The 26,635-nt window shown below is 37.9% G+C and overlaps 1 long non-coding RNA gene across 1 annotated transcript; it reads left to right on the forward strand.

The window, feature by feature from the left end:
* On the forward strand, positions 1–26,635 carry LOC108446062. Its single transcript, XR_001861172.1, has 4 exons — positions 1–9,577; positions 17,109–17,206; positions 19,137–19,274; positions 24,858–26,635. It is a non-coding gene; the product is annotated as an uncharacterized LOC108446062 (long non-coding RNA).

A 26,635-nucleotide genomic window follows, 5' to 3' on the forward strand; every position in this document is an offset into this window, starting at 1 on the left:
CAGCTGAGAGATTTCAGATTCTTCAGCTTGGAAAAGAGAAGTCTTTGGGGTGACCTAATTGCAGCCTTCCCGTACCTGAAAGGGCCCACAAGAAAGACAGGAAGAGACAATTTACAAGGGCCTGAAGTGACAGGACAAGGGGGAATGGCTTCACATTGACAGAGAGTAGGTTTAGATCAGATATTAGGAGGGGTGATGAGGCCCCAGCACAGGTTTCCCAGAGAAGCTGTGGATGCCCCATCCCTGGAAGTGTTCAAGGCCAGGTTGGATGCGGCTCTGAGCAACCTGGTCTAGTGGAAGATGGCCCTGTCCCCAGCTGGGGGTTTGGAACTAGATGATCTTTGAGTCCCTTCCAACCCAAATCATTCTGTGATTCTATGATTTTCAACAAGTGAAGACATGTTAAAAAGGAGATGATTTGGCCAAACCTTGTTCTTTTTTTCAAAGAAATTTTGTGGAAAATCTTCTTAGGCTTTCATCTCTGAGTCCTGTACTAAGCCAACCCTTTGCGGGTGTTTTAAGTCTTCTGATGTTTCTGCAAAATATGGCCTTTAACAATGACCTTTGGACCTTCCATTGAGTATGTTCACAAAATCTGAAGAGGAATCCTGTTTTGGCTGACACATGTGACTCACGAGCCTGAGAGCTGAAGTGGTTCCTGCAGGGCCATGCAGCCAACCAAGATGATTCCTTGGGCACTGAATCTCTGGCATCACTTGCTAAATATGCTACAGAAAGCAACAGTTGAAGCTGTGTAGTTACTCTGCAACATCAATTCTTCTTCTAGGATCTATGGAAAATGGATGAGTGAGCCCAGTCTAGCTCTTTGCTGACAGGCCAATTGGAATAATTGGTGTCTTTTTTTGCAGCACTTCTCAGCAAAAAAAAAAGCAAGGCTGGGGCTGAAAGGAGGAAAAATCTCTTCATTGAGTGTTTTTTGAAGGATTTAAGTCCCAAATAGAAATGAAATATCCAACCAGCTATTATAGCTATTGGGAGATGGAGGAACAAAAAGCAGAGAAGAGGGAAAGGGAAACACTTCCAGAGAAGGTGATGCTGTTTGGAAAAAATGTCTCTTACAGTTTGGCATCTAGCTGTTAACATGCTCTTGCCAACCTGTGAGTTCATTTGAGGTTTATAGCAAGTTACAGGAAGAATAAAAAGTTAATCATGTGCAGAGCCTTGGTGTTGTATTCTTGCCATCCGTTTCAATAGCAGTAATAACCTACAGACTACGAAGTGATTAAAGAATGGCACAAGCCGCTTTCTACTTGAGTTTGCAAATGTATCTCCATTAAAAGCTTAATTTGTGTGGTTTTCATCCAAATTTAAAAAGATAATGTGAGGTCTAAGAACGCTATATATGGGTTGGATCTGGGGTCAGAGTCTTCTATCAGTTTTTACCTGGGATAGACATGGGGACTTTTCTCCCTCTATCTAAAAACAAACCAGTATTTTATTGAGGTTCAAACACACAAAAAGAAATAAAAGGAAAAGTGGGAGATCTCAGTTAGGAAGATGGTTGCTCAACAGAAAATTTAACTACATGTTGTATCCTGTATCTTTTTAACAAATCCCAAAAGTTCCTATTAAATATTTTGAGGATTTGAACCTGAGGAAACCTATTGAAATACTGTCTGGACCTGGATTAGCACTCCAGACTAAAGATTAATTTAATTTTCTTTTTAAGATTTGTAATTCTTTTTCTTTCTTTTAAATTTTTAACTATGGACTTTACTGTCATCAGCTGAGATAAAAGTTCTTAATGCATCTAAAATTATCATTGCTACTTACAATGAACAAATAAGCTTCTCAGTAATAAAACATGGACTAGGAAGACTTTTTAGTGGATTAAACATTTTCTTTTCTGTTTCTGAAATACTTTTGAGTGGTAATCACTTCCCTGAAAATCTGCACCTTTTTTGTTGTATATGGCTGCAAACTGGACAGAGGCTTTTTTGTTCTTTGCTCTCACACTACACAAATGGAGTGGCAAATTTTACCCATGGCATATACGTGCCTTTAACTACATTAACATCTTTATTAGCATATTAGCATGCATCTGAGTGATCCTGGTACATTATAAACACACTGGAACTGAGGTATATAGCAACATATAAAGATTTATTATTTTATTTAAAGGACTTAAAATTCAGCAAGAACATGCTGTAGGTGAGTGACCCTATTTATTAGGGATGACTTTTAACAACTTCAGTCCACAAATTTCTACTGTCATTTGGGGAAAACAAAGAAATTGATTTTAGAAAAAATGTCTTTTCATTCTTTTATTTCTTGTCATTTTTTCTTTGTTTCATATATCAGTTTCTTGTACAATGCTTTCTCTCCTTGTTTATCAAAGTTATTAATTTATGGTCTATTGATGCAGAACAGTCGTTTAAGCTGAGACTTAGTACTTGGCTGTCAGTAAGAAAGATGAGAGGCAAAAGTGTGAAGGATTTTCCCAGGGTAGAGCAAGAGTTACAGCCATGTCTCTAAGTGGAAAACTTAGGCAGGTGTAAAAAGTTGGATTGCAGAAAAGTAGGACAAGGCTGTCATTTTTTCTTGGGAGATAGTGTAGTTAGATTTATGTGTTTAAAATAGTTATTAAGACTAGTTTATATTCAACTGCTTTGAATTTTCCAACACTTTCACTACATATAATAGTGAGACTCTGCGATTTATTTGGGTTTTGTCTTGCCAACTGGCCTGCCTCCTTCCCTTCCCTCTTTCTCCTCTTGCCTCTTTTGCAGTGTTATGCTAGATATGGGAGTGAACGTTTTGCACTTATCCTGATTAGAAGAGTTTTCTCTAAATGCTAGTTCTTTGTCTTTTAACCTTGAATTATTTGCTCAGTAATGGTTGAATTGCTTTTTTTTTTTTCTTGAAAGAGAGCATAAGATTTGTGCAATGGTGCTAATGTCTGGTCTAACCTAAGTTTACCAAGATTTCTGGGCACAATCTAATATTATTTGTGTGTATGTACCCTTCTTATCTGCATGAAGATTAAACTGGCCTTGCCACAGTACTGATTTCACTAGAAATATGTTGACTGTAAGTACCAGTATGCTCAGGTTCTAAAAAGAGTTGGTTAATAATTTGAATTTCTATGTGAAAGACAAGGGAGGGAGAACATTAAAACTTTGTGGAATAACTTCTTTTCTTCAGTGTTGTAACTTAAAAAATTAAAACTTGAATATTGATGCTCCTTTCCACTCCCCCAAGAAAATTTTATACTTCAGAAAGGGCCTGAAGGCTTAGTGGGAGTTTAGTAAGAATGCAGGAAGGTCACCATCTTTCTTGATGAAGGTTTATCTCATAAAGTTCTGCCTTGTTCTTTAAAATGAGGAGGAAGTTTGTCTCTCTAGGTCTGTGATTTACACGTGCATTGATTTTACATTCATCTAAACTACAATGCTATGCCTGTCAGTTGGTTCCTTGATGCCAGTGTGGTTATACTGCTGTCCTGAAGGGAAGGCATGTGGATTCCTTGTAGCTCCAGCACTGCAGGTAGGAATATCAAGCGTATGATTTCTCTTATTTGGAGTTACCAAAATGCTGGAAGAAGAGGTCAATGCCAAATAGATAGGCTGATTAATTATGTTTAATTTCTCCCCTAGAAGATTGGTTATATCAACAAGAAATGCTGAAAACCTGTCTTTAAAAGGAGCAATATTTATGGAGCCAGACAAATGTAAAGTACAGATTGTCTGGTTCTCTGAAATCTAGACTGATAGATAAATATGAGGTGAGCTGCTGTGACTGTGGTGAGACAGCTGAGTTTCAGAAGTAAAACACACTAGACTATTGTTTCAGTGCTAGAGGAATGTGTACATTTTTCTCATAAATTTCTAGGGGGTAAAAAAGCATCTTGTGCATGCTGTCCTCAGTTTGAAATTATATAACTAAATTTGTAAAATTAAATAAATTTTAAAAGAGTATTTCTATGCTAAGATGTTGCCATGACAGTATTGCTCCTGATATATACTTGAATATTATCATCATAATACTGTTCAGTGCTGTATATTTATGTATTTATTATACATATTCATTATTTTTACATTGACTATGTGGAATAATTCAGCTTTTGTAATTTATTTTGCTAAAAAATAAACTTGTTTTATAACTATTAATGGATGTACATACAATTTATAAATTTAAAACTCTAAAATAATTTATTTCTGATTTTTAACTTCTGCTGAAACCATAGTGTAATGATGGTATATACAGAGTAATATCCTTGCACTTCCTGAGGCCTTAGCTGGCAGAGTTGTCAAATTAAACTGGAACGTTTTGTAAGTGTATCTTTAATAAATACATATGTCTGTCATGCTTCTCTACTCAGTCTTATAAATCAGACTGTATCTAGCTGTCAGATAGTCTCAACCTGGTTGTCCTAATCTGTCAAGTAAAAATTATAGCATGTAGGCTCCCATCCTTCTCTGAAAATATTTATTTATACCAGTGACATGTCAAGGACACACCATGTTATGAATTTATTTTTTTCCCCAGCAACAAAACCATTAACAGCTGGTTCAAGTCCATGCCAGGAAGGCAGTGGTTAATACATAAAGGGAACTTATAATGTAGGAACACCCCAGCCAAGCAAAATAAATGCTGCACAGCATTTTAAAAAATTTTGCTACATGCCAGATATGGAGCATTCAGCCTTGTTTTATTCAGAGTACAATAGTAATTTTAGGCCATTTATCATCCTCACCCCCATTCATCTACAGATGAGCCTCCACTCCTCTGTTGCAAAGAGGCTGTCTCCAGGTTCGGTGTCTCTGCAGTGTCTGGTGATTAACCATTACAGTTCTAATGACATGTCAGACACATCATAAACTATTACTATAGCTTGAGAAAAGGATTTAAACAAGCCACAGAGAGTAACAAAGCTATTGATTGTTCTGGTTCCATCAGCTCTCCCTGAACAGAGAGTAAAACATCAGAAGTTGAGAGCTGGGGGAGATGGAGGTGTGGGAAAAGGATGAAGGAATCCTTGGTATTTTTAAAAGAATAAGTCTTTTTATTCCATATGCATGAACAGATGTTGGAGAACATTGCTTTTCACTTGTCTTTTTTAAACTGCATTCCACTTAAAATTACTGTTGAACCTCACCTGCCTTCAGTCTGACAGGAAGAAAATGAACCTTAACTCTTTGAAATCTTTACTCAAATAATTAAAGAATAAAAATCCCAGTTTATTTACTTGTGACTCATTCTAGTAATCCTAAAATGATTTTTCATTTTTCTTTTAATTATCTCTGAGTAAATTCTAAATAATTTTTTTTGAAGTGTGATTGGTTCACCCTTATTTTGAGCCTATGTATTCATGTTATCTAGTTTCTGTGGTAGTCTGAATTGTTTTGACTAAAGGATTGCAATGTCCCACAAAATAAGAAAATGTAATTTCCTCCCTTTTTGCTATACTAAAATAGACACTTGCCAATTGCCCAAAATGAAGTTATAAAAATCTATAGATAAAAAAGTTGGATTCCAGTTTGATATAGTATGTGAAGCTACTGAAGTTTCAGATTTCTTATTCTGGATATGCTGTAGGAAGTATTGACAAGAGAGAAGAAGGCCTTCTCCAGAAATCAGAAGGTCTCTCATGAGCCAAGGATCAGCCGGACAGGACACGATGTGAGGGACATGAGGGAGGGACATGAGTATCGGGACATTCTCTAGAAATCTGCCACAGCTTGTCTTGATCCCTGTGTAAACACGGCCACAAGTCTGCTTTCTACAGGACTAATTGCTGAAGGAACTGCTTTCAGAAGAGTGATACTTTCTCAATAATAATGACTGTTGCCTCAGTGCCAGAAGTGAGTGGAACTTGAGTCAATGTGCTGCACATGGAAAAACAGTGGGGATAGCCTGGGGGGGCAGCACATTGCCTTGCAATCATGAAAAAGAGTTAATCACTTTGGAATTCCCCCAGGTGTATGACAGGGAATTGTACTTATCACAAATGAAATCTTTCATCAGTGGCATTTAAGTAGTTATCTCCTTCTCTGACAGGCTGTCTTGTTTAACAGAAAATGGAGTCCCTTTTTAAACTCCTTTACAGTTGTTTTAATAATATTATTTATAATGAGCTTTTGGAGAATTGAAATATGATAGATGAAGTGAAAAAAAAATTCTGAAAGTAAAATGTTTTTAAAAACCACAGGCCAGAAACTGTATAATGAATGTTGGTTTGGCTTCCCTAGTGTGGGTAACCTTTAAACTGATATAGCTGTTTGTTTGCTTTTCCTAAAAGCCCCAGGCTAGTTCAAGAATAACCATTCAATTTAAGCAGAGTCTGATGAAGAGCAGTCCCATGGACTGTGCTAGACTGTGATGGATGTTCACTGTGATCCTTTCTGCCCTTGAGATCTGTATGTATCTGAACGAGCCACAGACAGTCCATGAGAGTTTTGAAACCAGATAATTAAATGACTGCAGTGCTGGTAGGTAACAAGTAGCAAAAATGTGGATGCAAAGCTAGGGGATGTGGGTGAAAAACATCTTCAATCTCTCAAGCCATAAGTTTGAGAAATTTAAATAAAAATTACGAGAGACTGATAAGGGAAAGAAACCTTGGATTTCAGTCTGATGAAATCAGTATGAAAAACAACAGCAACAGCAATGAAGTTTGGATGACTTTTATGTTCAGAAAATGAGAGATAAGATAAAAGCCACTTTCCTTCTTGATATCTGGATAGTAGTAAAGCATTAAAGTACTTTAACTTAAAAAGGTATAGGTCAAATGTTACTTGATTTGTCCCCGCGTGTGAACTTTCCTTACAATTTTACAAGGAAACACATCAAAAGTGGGCTGAAGAAAGGCTTATTGTAGATCCAGACATATAAGCAAGCAAGAAGAGAATGATCAACTCGGGGAACTCTACTGCTTTTCTTGAGGTAACAGCATTTCTCCTCTGGTTTTAAGAAATCTAATTCCTTTTTGTTATACTCTCATAAATGTGTGGTAATAGTAACTTTAAAGGGCACTATATGGATTTACACTCTTGAACCTTTTTCATAATGTTTCATACAAGTATTTTTGCTAAAAAAAAACCATTAATGGTCTTACATAGAATTTACTTGGTGATTAAATTGAAGGTATTAGTTGCAGCAAATTCACCATTAACCTTCTCTAGAGAAGGGTGCAGTACTTAAATGCACATAGTGAATTAATCATGAGCTTGTTTCTCTGAACAAAAGCAGTATTTAAAAGAATTTATTGTGAAAGAAGTTTTATCATCCATAATGAAGTGTTATGAAAGTCCTGAATGATTTCAAGTGACTAACCCCACATTAGGCTCTGGGAAATGTGTGCTTGGAACAGCTAGAAGTACAGAGGGCCTGATATAAAGCATGTTGAAGTCGACGACTATTTTCCATTGTCTGCAGTGGACATAAGGTTGTTCAATTTCATGGGACGGAAAAAATTTATTTTATGGAACACACATGCACAAAGAAACAGAACTCGTTCCCTAAATACATGTGCTTGCTTCCTGATGGTTTTTAATGGGAAACACGTGTGCAGTGTGAGGTGAGCACATTGAATTACCCAGCTTTTTGTAGGGAATTAGTCTCTTTTGCAGGGGAATCAATATCCAATAACAGGAGCTGATCAACAGTGTTTCAATTCGGTTGAACATGCCAAAAAGGTGCTGTGAGATATGAGCTTTCATTGGTTTTCTGACTTTAAAAACTAGGGACTGGGGGAGTTAGACTGTCTAAGAATCAAGCATTGAATTTATGTCTTATTTTTCTAAATTGGGAAATGGGACAGTGAAAAGCATTTCTGTATAGTGAGTGTATACTCCTTCAGCTGCTGATGTAGGAGAAAAAAAATTAAAATATGGTTGCAACCTGCATAAGGCTTAAGCAATGAGAAAGATCTCTAGCAAACTGATGATTGTATACAATAAAATATTAAAATTCACTAATTTTTGTGTCCTGAGGAACTGTTTATTCCTCCAGACTATAAATCCCGTCATGGAGATCAATTGCAGTAAGATAAATAACTGTCATTCGATATAAAGAAAGAATTTCAATATTTAATATTCACTCCTTAGGCATAATGATTGTTTTAAGCATTTTCTTTATGATGGACAGAGCCCATGCCTTACCATAGTGTGTTATACACAAAGGGAGCATCTTTAACAACTAGCTAACCCTCCAGCTCTCTTTAATGAATTATTGAAAAACTGCTGTTGCAATTGTCCTCTTGCACAGATTGCAGCTGTCCAAAGGGTTTTTTAATGTATATCTAGAACCACAACTGCTAAATATAAATATATCTGTGTTAATAATAAGCTTGTATATATTTATAGCTAGTGAAAAATGTTATTCAAAACAGAGACATCTCTGTTCATACAATTAGTGTCCACACATGTTGGGGTTTTTTACATGAGTCTTTGATGTCCACACTGGATTCTCCCATTTGTAGTGTCTTTGCAATTATGTTAACAGGTTTTGGAGTCACTTCGACTGGAGTACTGATTTTGGCTGGCCTAGAGTTAATTTTCTTCATAGTAGCTACGTTTGGTATTTGTGCTGAAAGCAGTGTTGATAACACAGGGATGTTCAAGCTGTTTCTGAGCAGTGTTTGGACAGAGACAAAGCCTTTTCTGCTTCTCACTGAGGAGGCTGGGGGTGTGCAAGGAGCTGGATGGGGACACGGGGCAAAGGGATATGTCATACCCCTTTGTTGTAGTGCTCAGCAATAAAAGTTGGAAGAAAGGAATGGGGGATGTTTGGAGATTGGGATTTATCTTTTTGGATGTTGGGATTTATCTTTCCAAGTCATAATTATATGTTAAGAAGCCCTGCTTTCCTGGAAATGGCTGAACACCTGCCCATGGGAAGTGGGGACTTACTTCCTTGTTTTGCTCTGCTTATACATGTGGCTTCTGCTTTACCTTCTAAACTCCTTTCAACTCAACCTCAAACCATGACACCTGGCCACAGTACAGCCCTCGAGGATCTCTGATATAGATGTCTTCTCACATCATCAGCACGACAAGCTGACTTTGGGTTGTGACACACAGTTTTAACACTATCACCTCAGGGGAAGAAAGAAACAAACTCCGGTAAGTTTTGCAGAGAACTAAGCAGCCAAGGGGTACAACATATTTTCTCTTAATGTAAAATTATTTTTAAATGAACAGTGTAACTAATAATCAGCTGCTAGTTCAGGCTATTTAATATTATTACAAAGCAAAATGAGTAAGTTAAAATCAAGGACTAGAGTACAAGTGGAAGAAGCAAGAAAAAACAAGAGAAAGCAAAAGGCAACACTGAATTTGAAATAGAGTGAAGAAAAAATCATAAACATTCTTTTCTCTCTCGTATTCTTTCTCTCTTACAGCATTTAAAAAGTCCTGTAAGGTAGCCTTCTTTTACAATGAATCTTACAAATTGAGAGGATTTGCTTTTAATTCTTCTAGATGGTGTGGGAGAAGAGCAGCAACTTTAGTGCTTCATTTCCTGACCCTATAAACACTTAAGGATTTTGCTTGCTTTCAAGTGCAAAGGCCCACTGACACGCAGAGGGACTACACAGAGGCTTAAACTTAAGCAGGTATGTAAGTGCTTGTGGAACTAGGGCTTTTTTATATTTATTGACTGACAGGTTCATTGCCCTACAGGGAGTACTTCACCAGAGTACTTGCAGTGACTTTTTTTCTTTTGGAAAGCACACTTTTGGTCTCGCCCTAGTTACAGCTCCACAGATTTATGCTGTGGGAAGACCTGGAGCAGTACCACCAAAGGTAGGCTTTGCACAAGGCTGTTGGATCAGCTGTGGCCTCATTGAGGGCTGCAGGGAGGGATTCCTTGTGCTGTCAAAATGTGTGTTGCAGGTATTTCATGGCATCCGCAGCCCACCCTGAGAAATACGCTCCTGTCTGTGTTAGGAGAGAAGCTTCTGGGACAGCTTTGAAGACACCAGATAAAAGAGAAGTCTGAGAATGGGTTAGGGCAGAGGATGCTGATAATGGCATTGTTTATAGTTCTTTGGGCAGAGAACTTTAGGGCTGCAAGAGGTGCCCCAGATTTTGCTTTGGAGAAAAGCTGACCTGCATTTTGGGTCCAGGGGGACCTTCAACGCTGCAACCCCTTCTACAGAACTACATTTTCTGGCTTTAGGCTGATACATGTGAGGGGGGAAACACATCCTTGTTTTTACACAGGCTTTGCTTGTGTGATCTGTAGAAAAATCCCAGATTTCTTAGGATTACCTTTATCTTTTGAGGGGATTTTCCCTCTCTTTTGTGAAATCAGAATTTGTGCTCTTTTTAATAGCTCCTAGAAGGCCATCTTCATACTGTGCTCTGAGTGACATGCATTAAAAGATCCTGTAGTTTATAGAATTTGCATGTGCACTTCCTCTTACTAATATTATGCCCTTAGTCCACTCACTACCATTGATGGAATTTATTAATCCATTGAATTCTGTTCCTAAACTTCTTTGGAGTTAAAATGACTCTATGCAAAACATCAGCTATTAAAATTAATGAAGACTTAAACAAGTCTGATTTATGGAAGAAGGTGTTGTATTTCTCTTTGGTGAAAATCTAAAATCAGATGGTCTATGAGAAATTGTATGCTAAATAGACTGCTCTTATGATCTACTGTTTGGTCTTTTGGCATGAATATTTCTCTCAAATTGTACATTCACCTTGTTAGGTTCATTCTTTCCTAATTACCTTAGAGTGTTATTAGAAGTGCTCCTGTTAAAATACACCTTTTTATTATAGAATGGTCTGCTATTATAGCTACAGCAAAAAATCATCACCCTTTCCATTATAAATATAAATCTCTATTTTCAGGGACTTTAAGCTCTGCTATAAATACTCATTCCAGGATAACATTTGGCATGTAAAGCTAGGTGCCTGTAGGAACAACAAAGCTAGTTATTATTAAATTACTTTAGCCATTTGAATACATCTTAAAGCAGACAAAGTAGAAATAGTTCCAAGAGGGGGTTTTGTTGCTCTTTTTTTTTCCTCTGATATATTTCTAGAGTATGAGAAGCTGGGAAGGGAGGAAGGTGCTGGGGAAGGAGGGCTGGGTAGTGTTTCCTGCTGGTGCCAAGTCACGTCCCTTCACTGTCTGGTTCTGCCCAGGCCAGGCTGAATTCAAGGGGCATTTCATCTTTGGTTTTTTGGGGGTATGGGAGCCTTTTCAACTACTGGATTTCTGCTATAGTCTTCCCAAGGCACATTAATGTCTTACTTGAAAAATTACTTCTGACACCCTGTCAAATTTTTCATATGAAAAGCAAATGTTTTTATGTTACTTCTGCTCCCATGAGCTCCTCAAAGATCTGAACTCTGGAACCAAGTGTATGTGAGGACCTAGTGTGTGTGAGGTAAAGTTTGAGATGGACTTATCTTCACATCAGACGAGTAAAACTGCCCAAGCTCGCCAAGTCCTTTGGCTATACCCAGTGCTGAAATTTAACATCTTTCTGAACATTAGTACAGTTCTCACTATTACTGAAAAAACAACAACAAAAAAGTGGTTTCAGACATATTTGACATATTTCAGGTTGTTGTTGTGTTTCATGATCATTTTAGACTGCCCTGGGTAGCAGCTCTTGCTGAAAGCAGTTAGTTGTGGCACTTGTCCTTCCTGTCCTGGGAGCTTCTGCAGTTCCTGTGTTTGCATGGTCAGTCAAGCAGACCCAGAAAAAAACATGGGTGTGAGTTGGATTTGGGACAGACAAACTCCCTGTCCACCACATCAGGTGACCCACAGGGACGATGCCCATGCTCAGCAGGGCACTGGGAAATCAGACTGTCCCCCTCTCACCTGTCCTGCTTTGTTTCACATGAAACAGTGAAACTGCAGCAGATGATGCTTAAATGACTCATTGAAAATCTTCCAGAGAGCGATTCCTTGCAGTAGGAAGGAATGCTTAAAAGGATTTTCTGAAGTTTTTGTTTCCTTGGAATGTCCACAGGAATAAAATGCCTTGAGGTCCAGGTGCCTGTAGGAAAAAAAAAAGCCCCATCACCAGGACAACATTGAGCAAATTGCAAATATTTAGTCTAGGAGCAACAAAGGCTTGATAGCAATAGCCTGCATGTGTTTGACAGCACTGCAGACAGCCTTGGTCAGACGAAAGCCTGTGCAAGAGGATCTGGAGGAGAGGGAATGAACAGGTATTCCTGATCACTCATAGCCTGGAAATGCACGAGCTGAGAGGAGACCTAGAGAAGACAAACCCTTCAGACTGCAAACCAAGTCACAAGTGGATGAGCTCATAGGCTTTTTTGCTTTTTAATGACAATTTGCTGGGCCAGCAGTGGCAAACAGTTTGCACAAGTAGTTGGTAGCATCAGAAAAGAGCATGTGTGGGATATCTGTGGTTGCTAAAAGCAACCTGCTTTAGCAGGAAATATTTTATTATGCTCAAAGCTTTATTCTCAAAGCCCCAGGGTTTATTAATTGAAAAGCAAAACAATACCAGAAAAGCCCCTGTGCCCTCTCACAATTAGCTGTGAAATTTCTGAGGCCTTGCTTTCACCTGTGCCTGCTGAGGTGGTCTCACTGGGCCTTGGCATCACCTCAAGGTCTGACCATGCCTCAGTTCTGCCAGCCCACTTCTCACATCCAGGAGAGTGAAGGCAGCACTGATATTAGAGGGAAACTCTTTCTGACTGCCATTAGCCCTTACACCCTCTTAATTGTAATACATTTTTCTCTTCAGCTTCTTCTTGATATTCCAATACTTCTTTTTCTCCCTGAAAGCTCTTGCTCCTATGTCTCTTCCCCACTCACTCCCTGTGTCCATGTGCCTCTATTGTTGGGTTCTCCTAACTCTTTTATCTGGTTTCCAACTTTACCAGGACTTCTTCAGTGGAAACTGCAGACTCCTTCCTGAATGCTGAGAAGGGGGAAAAGAAAAGGTGATGTGGTTAATTCAGAAATGAGTGATATAAAGGTTGCAGGGCCTTGAATATGTGAGTGTGGTGACAGTGGAGAAGTAAAGGTTATGTTAAATAAATCTGAGACATTTAAAAGATTTGAGGGTTGGTTTTTTCTTACTCTTCTTTTTTTTCTTATCAGTTATTGATAAAAGCTGGATAAGGAAACAGGACAGCTAAATAAGATTTGCTTTATCTTGAAAAAAAGCAACTATAAAGCAATTGTTAACAAAAAACCCTTTTTTGTACCACCATTGAAATTTTGTTCAAAATTATGTTCTGTTTGACACTTCAAAAAAAGAGAAAGTGAAAATACATTCATGAAGGGTAAGCATTCTGCATTTCAGACTTGGTCTATGCACCTTTTTGATCAGTCCAGCTCACATGGACTCGTGCTTCATATGGGTAAGACTTATTATGTTATTATTTGAGTTTATCATCAAGTAAGTGAGACAGGGAGTTATTCATGGGACCACCCTGTTTAAGCCATTTCTTGTCTTAAGGAAACCAAGCCAGTATATTCCCACAAGTATTGAATGTGCTGCTGCTTTGACTGCAGTAAAAGACCACCTCTGTTAAGAAGTGATTTATTTTTTCTGTCAGTCTCTTGGGTGACCACTGATGGCAGATTTTCCTGTGTTTCCTATGGTAGAAGCAATATGTTCTGAAATATTTTGATTGTGTTTAAAGTATATGTATGAAAATGTGATATATGGTAAAGTAATGTGTGGCAAAAAATAATATTGATATGCATATTGGATATATCAAGAGGAAATGTGGAAGATATTTTCATAAGCATATGTTCTACTTTATTTGAGAGAGGAATATTGGAAGGCATGGGAATACTTATGAAAATGTATAGAGGCCTTTTATGGAGTGTTGAAGCAATTTTTCTGATAAATGTTTGGAAAATATCCAAAGGTGTTATGGTACATAAAGAAAGCAATATGTAACTTTTAAAAAATTATTCTTAATATGGTTAATTTATGTTCATTTACTTTAGAATATATTGGAACCATATTTCATAAATATTAAACTTATTTTGTGCTGCCTATGCACAGTATTGAAATTCACTTGATCTTCATGAAACACAGAAATGTATTTCTCCCGATTTTTAAATATCTGTGAAATATGCAGTACATATATTTGGAGAGAAAAGGACACATTTATACAGATTTTTACTAGTCTATCTTGTGCTCAGGACAACACTCACAGAGTAAATAGTGCTTTAATATGCCCACGGAATCTTTACAGGTTTATGCATATACTTACATTCCTCTATACAGGCCATAGTTGTAAGCAGTATTTTCACAAACTATATCTATCCTTTTTTGGCTTTGTAAGAGTCTTGGAGAAAATTTGCTGAAGAGAGAAATTTCTTCCTACTAAACAAGGACACACCAAAATAAAAGTTGGTGTCTCTTCAAAACCGTTACTTAAAATTTCTCTTTCATTTTTACAAGTACCTCAAAAGTAGACCTTCTCTGTTGACAGATCAATGCCAAATTTCATCTGTGGAACTAAGGGCAGAGACCTCTTCTGATGATGACTTTTTGACACGTCTCCCATTCAAAGAGTGTACTGATGGCAGTAGATTAGGACTTGTTTTGCTTCCTTACATTTCTAGAAACCTTTTCTATGCTGCTATTTTGCTTTGCACTGCTTTATGAAATTATATGTTAAACTTACATGTGGTTTCCCTCTGTTAAGCTCGAGAATTGCTTTGGTTTGTTTCTATAAGAGACACTGTTCTAGGATGAATAGAAAATTGCAGTGGCAACTTTCCAGAGCCTGAGGAAGACATCTCAATTGATACTCATTTGCACAATGTATTCATGCCTTTCCATTAGAGTCCCTTAGACTAGGACATTTAAAAGACTAAAATACACTAAGAAATGAAAGAATTACATTTAGATCTACTTTCTTCTTCTCCTTTTTTCTCATTTTTTCTGTCCAGCCACCTCTTTTTTTTCTCTTTCTATCTCTCATATTTCCACTTTCAAACTATGGCACCCTTTCATCCTTTTCAAGTCCAGAAAGAGCAACTTGAAAGAAGTGTTAACAGGAAAGAAACTCACAAGGAATTTAGGGGTTGGCCTTTGCATAATAATCTGCTATTAGCATATGAACCCACTATTTGGGATACTTTAAATTAATAAGGAAAGGGAAAGGAAAGGCCTTACTTTTGATTTCAGCACTTCAGAAAGATACGTTTTATAGTTTCCCAGGAGTTACAAAAACAGCACCTTTAGAAACCTTGATTTCCTAACCCTATGGAAGTTCTTTTTGAAATTTGTTTCATTCTAGAAATGTCAAACTTTCTTGACACTTGAGAGTGCTTCTGGGAACAGAGAAGTGCTGGAGTTGCTCAGGAGGGGTATTCTCAAAGCCCAGCTTCTGCCTAGAAAGGCCAGTCATCTCCCTTACCCTCTACTGTCAATGGAGTGACCAAGAGTCTGCTCCAGGAATGATGCAGAGATCCTAGAACTGGTATTCTCACTTAGCCCTTGGAGGACACTCGTGTCTGTAGAGACTACAGGAGGAAGCTTGGCACACTAGCACCTCCCAAGCCTTTATGATTCCCATTTTGGCATACATGGAGACAAGGACTTCAAAGGGTCTGAAAAACAGGTTAAAAAAGAGATAATTTTCCAGTGTTAAGTGTTTTATTTAACTAGTCTTGGGGGATTTTTCTTCCTTCATTTCTCAACTGAAGCATAATTGCTGGCATCAGGAAGGGTTGGGTTTTTTCCTGTTCCACCAAATATTATTGCAAATTATATTTCAGGTTAGTGTTTGAACCTAAAAAATAGCTGAAGACAATTTAATCATGATGAGTCTTATCCAAATTTAAAAAGAGAGGTTTTCTCTAAATTAGCAAGGTAAAGATCAATATTCTTGAGAGCAGGCCTATCAAAGGACAATGTTTCTAAAAAGGTGTGCTTTGACTATTATCATAATCAAATTCCCTCAATCGTAGCAGGTACCCAGTGTCGTTGAAAATCTGGATGGATTTGAACATATATTTCTTTTAAATTTTATTTGAAGATATTTTCCAGACTTTTTACCAGAGAAGGACAAAGGAATTGGGGAAGGGTCTGGAGAACAGCTCTGATGAGGAGGAGCAGAGGCAGCTGAGGAAGCTCAGTCAGGAGAAAGGGAAGCTCATGCGGGACCTTCTCACTCTCTACAATTCCCTGAAAGGAAGGTGGAGCCAGGTGGGAGTTGGTCCCTTCTCCCAGGTAACAAGTGACAGGACAAGAGGAAAAGTCATCAAATTGCAGCAAGGGAGGTTTAGATTGTATAGTAAAAATTTCTTCCCAGAAAGATGTGTCAAGCACTGGAACAGGCTGCCCAGGGAAGTGGTTGAGTCACCATCCCAAGAGGGATTTAAAAGATGTGTAGATGAGACACTGAGGGACACGGTTTGGTGGTGAGCACAGTGGTGGTGGTGGGCTGATGGTTGGACTTGGTGATCTTAGAGGTCTTTGCCAACCCTAACAATTCTATGATTCCACTGATTTTTCTTTTATAGCTATGGTTTTTATATGAAAAAATTATTAAGTTCTCAATTTAACCACTACCTGGGGCTGTAGCAACACAAATAAAAATGTTGCAGCCTTTTTATCTGGCTCACAAGGAAGTATAGCCTTGAACCTTATTTCAAATGTGCTGGTAAAAGAGAGGGTTAAATGTCCAGAGCTAAATCATTGAGCCACATCTTTTCCTGGGAACTGTAAGAATGGGCTGGCCAGACATTTTGTCGCCACTTTTTCCTAAAAAGATGAAGATGCTCTTCAACTACAAAGGTCACTGCAATTTCTTGTTGCACCATAAACTCATCCTGGTACAAGCCTCTGACCTGCTGCATTTGTTAAAAATGGCATGTCTCACTGTGAGAGGGTCATCCAAGGTCTCAGGCCACAAAAGTAACTTCTAAGTCTTCCTTCAGCATGGGGGAACTGCAGTCCTCAGCATCCTAGGAATTCCTCTGCTCTTCAGCTTCAATAACACACATCTATATTTTCATATACTCCCCCAGACTATGAATTATGCTGACCTTTGCCATAAGCCTGAGGCATTGACTGGCCTTGCATTCTGGCTTTTCTATAGCGCCTGAGGCTTTATGAGGCTTTATAAAGATCTTGATAACTAATTTGTTTTTTTTTTTTTTTCCAGAAGAGAATTCATATATATTTTATTTGAATTATAATTCCCTAATGGAGAAATGAACCCAGAGGCAGACAGCTAGGAGAGACAGAGGAAAAAATCTACAGGTAAGAGGAGAAGAGAGAAAAGGGGTTGTCATACAGCTGGATGAAGAAGTGACAGACAAGGTGCTCTTGGCACATTACATTTCCTATGAATAAAAATATTGCCCTTTAGAAACTTTTAAATGTGTTTTTGAACATTTGTAACCCTACAGAACAGTGACACTATCAGAAATGCCATTAATGTTGTACACCAGCTTCTCAAGCAATCCATTATTATAGTGGCATTACTTGGCAGGCAAATGCTGACTGATCTACTTTGTAGTGGATCAGTGAGAAAACCCCTCTTTTTAAGCTGCCTTACACATGTTCAATATCTTGATCCTTTGTGTTCTTATTAAAAAATAATTCTATCCACTCAATATTTTATATAAAAAAATGGAAAAATAATATTGAATTTTTAGTCTCTTGATGAATTCATATGTTTTACTAAGTCTTTTGGCACTTACAGCCCTGGAAACCTATGGACAGGAATCAATTATGCTTTTGAAAAGCCAAATTGAAAGTTGTATTTGTTTTTATAACAGGAAAAAGGTCACTTAAACTGTGGATGTCGGAACAAAGTAAGTGTTCAAAAGGTTTTGCTTTGTAGGACGGTCGGCACTTTCTAATGAATTTATAAAAGCAGTCGACTTGTATTTGTGTACTGGTTTTTAATATTTTCAATTACAGATTAGCAGTATTCTAGCATTAGTCTTACACAAAATTAGTGAAGACAGGCTACGTTTCTTTAAGATATTTCCATCACATTAGTAGAGTCATGCTTTGTTACACCATAAAATAAAAGTGATATAAATGTAATGTTGATTTGTAGAGTGAGGTGCACAAAGTATGACATGAAACACAGTGAAAGTGGTTGGTAAGTGTTTATGTGAAGGTTCAGCAACAGCTCAGCAACAAAAAGGCAGGATTAAAAGTTCATTAAGAGGAGTTGTTTTTCTGACACAGGTATATTCTTTTTTTTCAAACCACATTTTTTCAAAATGCAGCAAATTACTAGACTGCTTGTTAGAATGCTTGTGTTAGCAATAGAGGATTGACCTTATATTTTCTTGCTTTTTTCACACAATCAGGCAATATTTCCCATAACAAAATAAGCAGGGTTCATGTGAAAATTTTAAAGAGCATACCAAGTTAAAAAAACTATATTTAATTTGGATTTTTTGTTGCTCTTCCTCTCTAATTATAACCAGAGAATAAATGAAAATTACAACTACTTGAGTCAAAAAAGATTGTGAAACACTTGTTTTGAGTGACACGAAGGCTCACTTTCGTTCCCGTTAAGTTTTTAATCCTCAGCAGTGAAAAGGAGTTAATCACAAGTGTGACAGCATGATTCACCATATGAATGATTGGAACTAGCTCTAGTTTTATTTCTGCTGTAGGATATACTAACTTCTACTGCCTGCCTTTGCAAATTCCCACCTAATTAAAATCGTCAGCCATGTCCTTCATGGTGTATTGAATTTGTAACCTCATCAGATGTGATTGTGCCAGGGTGAGTATTGCACTTACTTTGGAGGAGTGTGAGCTGAGACCAGTGGTACATGTAGTATTTGTTTATGGGGATGGGATGGAATATGTTGGAGACAGACCTTCAGAAACCTGTTTTAAAAGCATTGGGTGTAGACCAACCCAGCAGTTTTGCAGAATGCTTCTTCAGTCTGAGGAGCAATGAGAGAGAGAAGAAGAGTTAAGAAATGGAAAATTGACTTGCTTGAAGGTTTAATTTAGATGATCTCTAAAGTGATTGAAAGAAGATGAACAAAGAGAGGAAATAGCCAGCTGTCACCTGTAATCTATGAGGTTTCTTCTCTGACTCTATTCCTTGGCTGGTACAAATCAGAGTAGCTCATTTACAGCTGTTAAAATTACAGCAATGGGATTTGGTTCTGGAGCTTTTTTCAAAAAGTGTTTGATGGGTTTCATTCATCAGGAAACTTTTCAAGTTCATAGCCAAGAAGTGGCATCTGCAGTAGAAAGTCTGACTGATCAAACCACCCCTGGAAGAGGTCACAGATCCACTCAAAGCCCTGCTCTGTGTTATCCATATGAAGAAGCTTTCCAGCCTCAGGTGAGAGGCCTGGTCAGCCATGCGGCTGAATTATTTCTGTGTTTTGGGGCATTCTTTCCATGAAATGGATCTAATTTTATTTCAAAGTGTAGTATGAAAAAGATAATATTTTGAAATGTTTCATAAAACACAGAAACCTTCAGACCAGCATTAGTATCAATACAACTGCTTCCTCTTGTTTTCTTACTCTCTGATGTATCTTTGTCATCTTCTATGTTTCTTTTCACTTAGTACCTCATATTTGATTGTCCTGGCAATGTTTTTCACTCTTTTTCTGTAACTCCTCATGTGTTTTTAGTAAGAGAATGTAAGAACAGATTGATTTGCCACAATCCTCTTTGGCATTGCACTGTATTAGTTTTTTTAAGTCTGTAAAAAGGACCAGGGAACTCCTTTGTGCCTAAATTATTTATACGAAACCAAATAGGATACAGTGGAGGTATAATCTTTTACTAATAAAGCTCTAAGAAACTGGGCCTGCTGCAGATGAATTCTGCTAGAGAGGAAATGTCTGTGACAGCCTAGGAATGGGAAGTACCAGAAGTACTTTTCTGGGAGATGAAGCCTTCAGCATGACTGATGTTTTCTAATGCTACACATGACTGAGGGCAGGACCTTGGGAAACATAGCCTACTAGAATTTCTCCTTTCAAATGTTTTCAAATGAGGCTACTTGAAAAGCAGTGGTACATTTTTTAAATGGTAAAGAACTGAAAAAAATAGAACTCAGTCCTCTCTCTAATGCCCCTCAATGTTTTTCATTTCAAAATGCTGTGTACCTTTTCATTCATCACCTTGAAAAGAAATAATAGTGTTTGCCTCACTCAAATATCCACACTGCAGCAGCACCGATCATCGAGTCACAGAATCATAATATCATGGAATCATTGAGTGGTTTGGGTTGTAAAGGACATTAAAGATCATCTTGTTCCAACCCCCTGCCATTGGCAAGGACACTTTTCACTAGATCAGGTTGCTCAGAGGCCTACCCAACCTGCCCTCAAACACTTCCAGGGATGGGACATCCACAACTTCTCTGATTCCATACAATCATGGAGCTGCCCAGGGTAGAAGGCACCTTGAAAGTTCCTCTGATACAACCTCTCATGGGAAAGGGAGCCTGCAGGAGAATGTCTAGCACCCTGTCCAGTCTCATCTTGAACACCACCAGGGATAGGGACTCTGACACATCCCTGGGGAGGTTGTTGCACTGAGTGATGGTTCTTACTGTAAAAAAATTTCTTTCCTATTTCAAGATGAAACCTCTCCAGCGTAACTTTTACCTTTTGCTCCTTGTCTTCTCCATGTGGTGCCTTGTGTGGAGAGATCCTCTCCATCTCTTGTGTTTACTTAAACATGACCTTTAAGCAAGATTCTTCTCTAGAATAAAATCAGCTTACTGTAGGTACTAATTATGTCAGTTAATCTCCTATTAAGATGTTGACTAAAGGTAAGGCTATGATTCAGATTTAATAAGATTAATTTCCAAAATGAATGACCTTTTTTTTCCTAACTTCACATAAATCATCAGTAATTAAATTATATTTTGAAGTGAGTCTGGATGAGAAATCTAGGAACCTCTAATTTAAGCAAAAAAGTACTTGCTATTTTTTTTTATCTATTTGGTTATTTGTCCCAGATCACCCAACCATACACTTCTCGATATTGATTTTTGATTTTGAGGTATTTTACAGAGTAGAGCAAATCTGTTTGTATTTCAGCCTCTCCTTTCCTCTGGAAAATAAGTTCAGTTCAAAATATCTGCTATTTCTTCACATCTGAACACTTTAAACCCCAATGCTAGAATGTTGCATATAAAGTAATTTGTGGTTTTAAACTTCGGTTTCCACTCTCCCATATAAATGCAAATAAAATGTTTTCCATTAGAATAACTGTGCCTCGTGCTTTTTTAATGGAGGCATTGGAGACTACAAAGTAGAGTAGAATCCATTTTGATAATACTGTATCTTCTCTCTGAGCTCCAATCTAAATATTTCCATCTGTTAGATTTTTTATTTAATATTCTGAATAATGGAAATTGCAGGGAAAAGAGAACAGTGATTTTTATTTCACTTTCTTTTGCCAGGCTTTGGTGGTCTTACAGTTTCTTCTTGGATTGTAGAAATGTGTGTGTGAAGATTTATAGTCCTTTCCCCTGCTAAGATATCTCCTAGAAATCCAAAGATGTCATTTTCAAATGTTCATAAACAAAACATATTTTCTAAAATTAAAAAAAAAAAAAAAAATCCAGCTTTCCCCAAACACAAACTCAAATCCCTGCTGAAGTGGAAGGAAATGTATAAAATCAATCTTGGGAATATGAAAGTAAAAACTAGAGAGGTTCTTTCTCTTTGTGTAAATGTATAAGACATAGCACTTTGATTATGAATTTGTTGTCTTGACATCAGTCTGGAATGCTGCTGCCACCTCTGACATTGTCTAAGTGAATATGGAGCATGCAACTGCTCTCAGATTAGCCAGCAAACTGTTAAATTCCTGTGGCATTTGCTGGGAAAAAGAGGAAAATTATGATCAAGCAGTTCCGAGAAACTGAAAGGTCAAAATATCACATGAAAAAGCAAGTTTCAATTTTTAAAACTCTACTTTCTTGTGAACCTAGCTAAAGCAGCTCTTGGTGAGGATCCACCTTTATGAACTGTTTTATAGTTTCGTGTGATTCAGACATAAGCAATTGCCTGAGTTAAAGACTTGATGTGCAAGGTTATAGTTGAGTGGTTGGGCTGGTTGGTTTGGGCTGGCTGGTTTTTTTCAAAAAGTCCTTACATCCAGAAAAGAAAACAAACAAACCTGTGCTTTTATTGTTTAATTCCAATTTTCATATCATAAAATAGTTTCTACCTTTTTTTATTATTTTGTCTCTCTTCTTTAAGTCAGATGGTCCAAGTTCCAAGTAATACAATACCTAATACACAATGGAATATCAAATGTCCACAAATCAAAGCCTGCCCTCAAAAAGTCCTTACATCCAGAAAAGAAAACAAACAAACCTGTGCTTTTATTGTTTAATTCCAATTTTCATATCATAAAATAGTTTCTACCTTTTTTTATTATTTTGTCTCTCTTCTTTAAGTCAGATGGTCCAAGTTCCAAGTAATACAATACCTAATACACAATGGAATATCAAATGTCCACAAATCAAAGCCTGCCCTCTCTTCCAAGGTCTGCTTAGGAGCAAATGTTAGGAAAATACAGAGAAATCTCCCAGCATGTCCTATATGAGAGTCCAAACCCCATGAACTCTGTAATGAAAAGTAAATAAATGACTCTGTCCTTCACTGCCAAGCTGCTAATCCATAATGTGGAGTTGGCCTCTGTTGTTGTCAACAGTGATATATAAATCATATGAGACAAAACAAGAACCAAGCTGACCCTTTACTCCTTCCTTAAGTCAAATGTGGACCTTTATAATGCCTAAAAACTTTTCCCCCTGTTTTCTTTCCCCCATTTCACGTGTCTCTCACTTGCTGGTTTCTGCTGGGTTGAAAAGAGTAGAAGAGTGTGTGGGAGGCTGTTTGAAGTGTTCGGCAGGGAATTTCAACCCAATTTCCTAAGGCAAAGAGATCTCAATAACAGCAACCCACCTAAACTTTGGTTCTTCATTAAACCATTGCTCCTGCTGCTCAGGACTCCTGGGAAGAGGAGTGCATGGAGAAAGCAGCTCTACAAATGAGGGATCACACAGCCAGGGATGACACAGAAGAAAAGCTACATTGTAAGGGGGAAACGAGAGGTGGCCTTTCAGGAAGATCCAGAGAGACAAAACCAGGGAGACTAGGAAAGGAAATACTGGCTGAAAGAGTTCAGGGGGAAGAAGACTGACGGAAATATATGAAGGCTGAGCCCCTAAGAGGTCTCAGGGGGTATCAATGAAAGAGGTTCCTTTATGTCTCACCTACACTTAATTTAAGTCAAGGAGTAAAATATTCAGTGACTTTTGTGTTAGTTGGACAGGGCCCTAAATGAAAAAGGGCATGAAATTAACTGAATTTTAACACTTGTAAAGCTCCTGCAGAGCTCATTTCAGGATCAAAGCCTAGAACTATAATTGTGTTGCTCGTTAAAATAATGGAACAAATATTGAGAGAAAAATAACTGAATCCAGGGCAGTAATGCCAAGAGCGATAAACGACATGAGTTTATAAAGAACAGATCTTGCCTGACAAACCAGATTGCTTTTTGCTAATACAATTACAAAGGATCAAATTCTGCTATGTTTGTGAGGGCTGACTTGCTAAAGAAACCCTCAAAGTCTCTTCCTGGTAGAAATTACCTATGTCAATAACAGTCCTAAATGCTGATCTATATTTAGCAGATGAAGGGAGAGCAGCAGTTTGATTCTGTGCCCCATAACATTTTATTGATCAAGGGTAAATTTCCAAGGAAGTTTTGTGGTGTAGGAGCCGGGATGTCATTTGGATAATTCCAGTTTGGTTTGTACATGGTACTGTCATGTGAACTGCTGTCCTGCGTGAAGCACCACAACCAAAAAAAAAGCACTCACCAACTGCAAAGTACAGCTCCCTGCATGGAGCTTGGAATGCCGTGTCAACACAATGACTGTACTCAGTCAGGACTGCAAAATATAGAAAACTACTTAAGGGAAGTGCCTGGAAATTCTTAGACAAGTTGTAACGCACTGGGATAAGACAATTATGCTGTGAAAGTGAGAAACCTGAAAAGATCTTTCCAGGTAAAGTGGCGAAGTGATCTGAGGATAGGATTTAAGTTTTCAAGGACCAAAATTGTTGGCCTACATTTACAAGGTGAAAATGCAGGGGAAATACTGATTCAGGTACTCAAGAGACACATGAAAATTCTTCATGTCACAAACCAGGCTGGTTAATAGACCATCTAACAACATAAAGCTCCAGTTCTCACTTGGAGAGGCATATAAAGCTTTGAAGACGCGCATCAAATCAGAGGGAAAAGGATAAAGCAATCAAATCCAGGGAGAAATGTGTCAGGTTTAGCATGGTAGATAAAGGAGAGAATACCTATAGCAATAGTACCTATAGTAATAGAGCTGTATCCATACCTATCCACAAGTTTTTGATGAAGGAACAACAAAAAATCCATCAGACATATGATATGAAATTGAGAGAAGGGAAAATGTAAGACAGTGTCTGAAAGAAGTTTGTGAAATGAAGCAGTTTGCTGGGTGGAAGAGGTTATTTTATGCATGACAGCTGACTTGACCTGCATAAAGGTAACACCTGTGACACCCCCTCTAAGGGTAGCAGAGTATCCCACAGCAGCATCCAACATCCAGTAATCCCTGACTCAGCCTGGAGATCCTCATGTTGCTTAGTCCTTCTTTATCCCTGTCTGGTACAACAAATGGCTTAGGGATTGAGCTAGGAATGGATTATTCTGGTGTTTACTGTTGGCAACTGCCTGAAAGTATCAGGGTTTTTTTCTCTGATAATTTTTTCAGGGTTTTAGTGACTAATAAATCCTTATTTAGTCAGGCAGTCCAGTAGGGAATCAACAGAAATATTTGAATAGTTTTGCCCGTGTGAATGCATTATAGCTCCAGACTTTTTATTTTCTCCTTGCTTTTCAGCTGCTCGAAATTATCATTGTACTGTTGAAATCAATTGTATTTAAGCACCTGCCACTTCCAGATGTCCAATATTTGCCAGATTTTTTCTTGTTGCCAGTGCCAAGAAAGAAAAATGGATCATTTGCTAGTCCCTTTGATGACATGGAGTGAGAAAATGAAGAAAACCCATACATACTGCCTTACAAGATCTCTAAAACTCGGCTATGGAGGAGAGGTCAACTATTTCTAGAGTGAACAATAAGCTTCCATGTGGAGTTCTCTGATAATTCATAACACATACTGGACAGAAAGAAAACAAGCAGGAGCCTCCATCCCCTCTATACAGCCATTTATTTGGCCTGCAACACTTGGAATCAAGTGGAAACCCAGCATGGAGTAGAAAAAAATATCACCTGCCCATATCCTTTTTTAAGTGATGCTTTGCAGTAAATTGCTTTCTGTTTAATTTGGCTTATGCAAACAACACTGCCTTTGGTGAGGCAGCATGACTCCTGAAATCTTCAGCATGAGCAGGATCAGCCTGTGCACTTCCTTGTTGCCATGGAGTATCTGGAGAACTGTCCTCTATGGGTAGTCCTTATGCATGAATCTAATTACCCTCACAAGCAATGGAGACTTTACATTGGTACAGACTGAGCTTTGCTTCTGAATAGATTACTTGGAACACTAAAATAAAAGTAATTTTGGCTGAATTTTATTGCTGCACCTACAAAGAAAGAAAGTAGTAATTATTGTTAATGTTTCATAAACTCCAGCTTTTTCGTCATCTTAACTACATTGAATTTCAGAAACATTATGATCTGTAGAGTATAGGATCATATTCAACAACAACAAAAAAAACCTCTTTGTTTGTAGAGTGTATTGCCTTGTGTTAAGATTTGGTTAGTAGGATATAACCAAAATGACTTTTCAATTATATCTTACATTAGCTCATTCAGTAATGAGATAAACAAGCTGTCTGGCAGAATGGGTTTTGGTTGATGAGGAAATAGGTGAATACAAAAAAAAAAAAGGCTGTAATCACATTTATTTCCTGAATCACAATAAAGGATTAATGTTATATTCTAGACCAATCAGTCACACTGATTCTGTGGACATATGTTAATGAACATGCAAAAGAACCCAAAGAACTCTTAACATCAAGCAAGAAAAATTTGTGAGTTTAACTATCTGGAAAAAAAAAAAAGAACAACATTGATGTGTTTCTATATGGTTTGCAACCATAGCTTTGGAACAACAAGGATGTTAAATTACTGGAAAGTTTTCTGGAATATTAAAAACTCCAAATCTATATTCAGCAGATGCCAGCCCTTACTCTGTGAATAAAAGCCTCCCCTGCGCAGCATTTTTTATTCTATCTTGTATGAGCCTTACACCTAACTGAATTTCATGCAGTGACTTTACAGAGAGCAAAGTTCTGGCCTCTGAAGGCAGTGGAAAGGTTCCTGAAAATTTCAGAGCCATCAGAGGTAGCCTTGCAAAGAGCATGTGCAAGAAAATCTTCTTTCCAGGAGTTGTGACAGCTACACATAGATGCCATGTCCATCCTCCAACAAACACAGTGCTGGAAGAACTTCAGGGAGCTTGGAAAGGTAAGAGGTGGTGAGCTGCACCCCCAAGGAGTTCTGGTTATCTGCCCCAGGTGTTTCAGATCTGCTGTGTTCTGCCTTTGCTGAGTGCATCAAACCTGGCCCTGCATGTTCCAGGAGGGAGATACCAGGTACTGGAATATCAATTACGTATTCATCCGTAAAAATAAACCAAGTGTGTCTCTTCAA

The sequence above is a fragment of the Corvus brachyrhynchos genome, unplaced genomic scaffold (assembly GCF_000691975.1).
Source record: "Corvus brachyrhynchos isolate BGI_N302 unplaced genomic scaffold, ASM69197v1 scaffold152, whole genome shotgun sequence".
In the NCBI taxonomy this organism is placed as follows: domain Eukaryota; kingdom Metazoa; phylum Chordata; class Aves; order Passeriformes; family Corvidae; genus Corvus; species Corvus brachyrhynchos.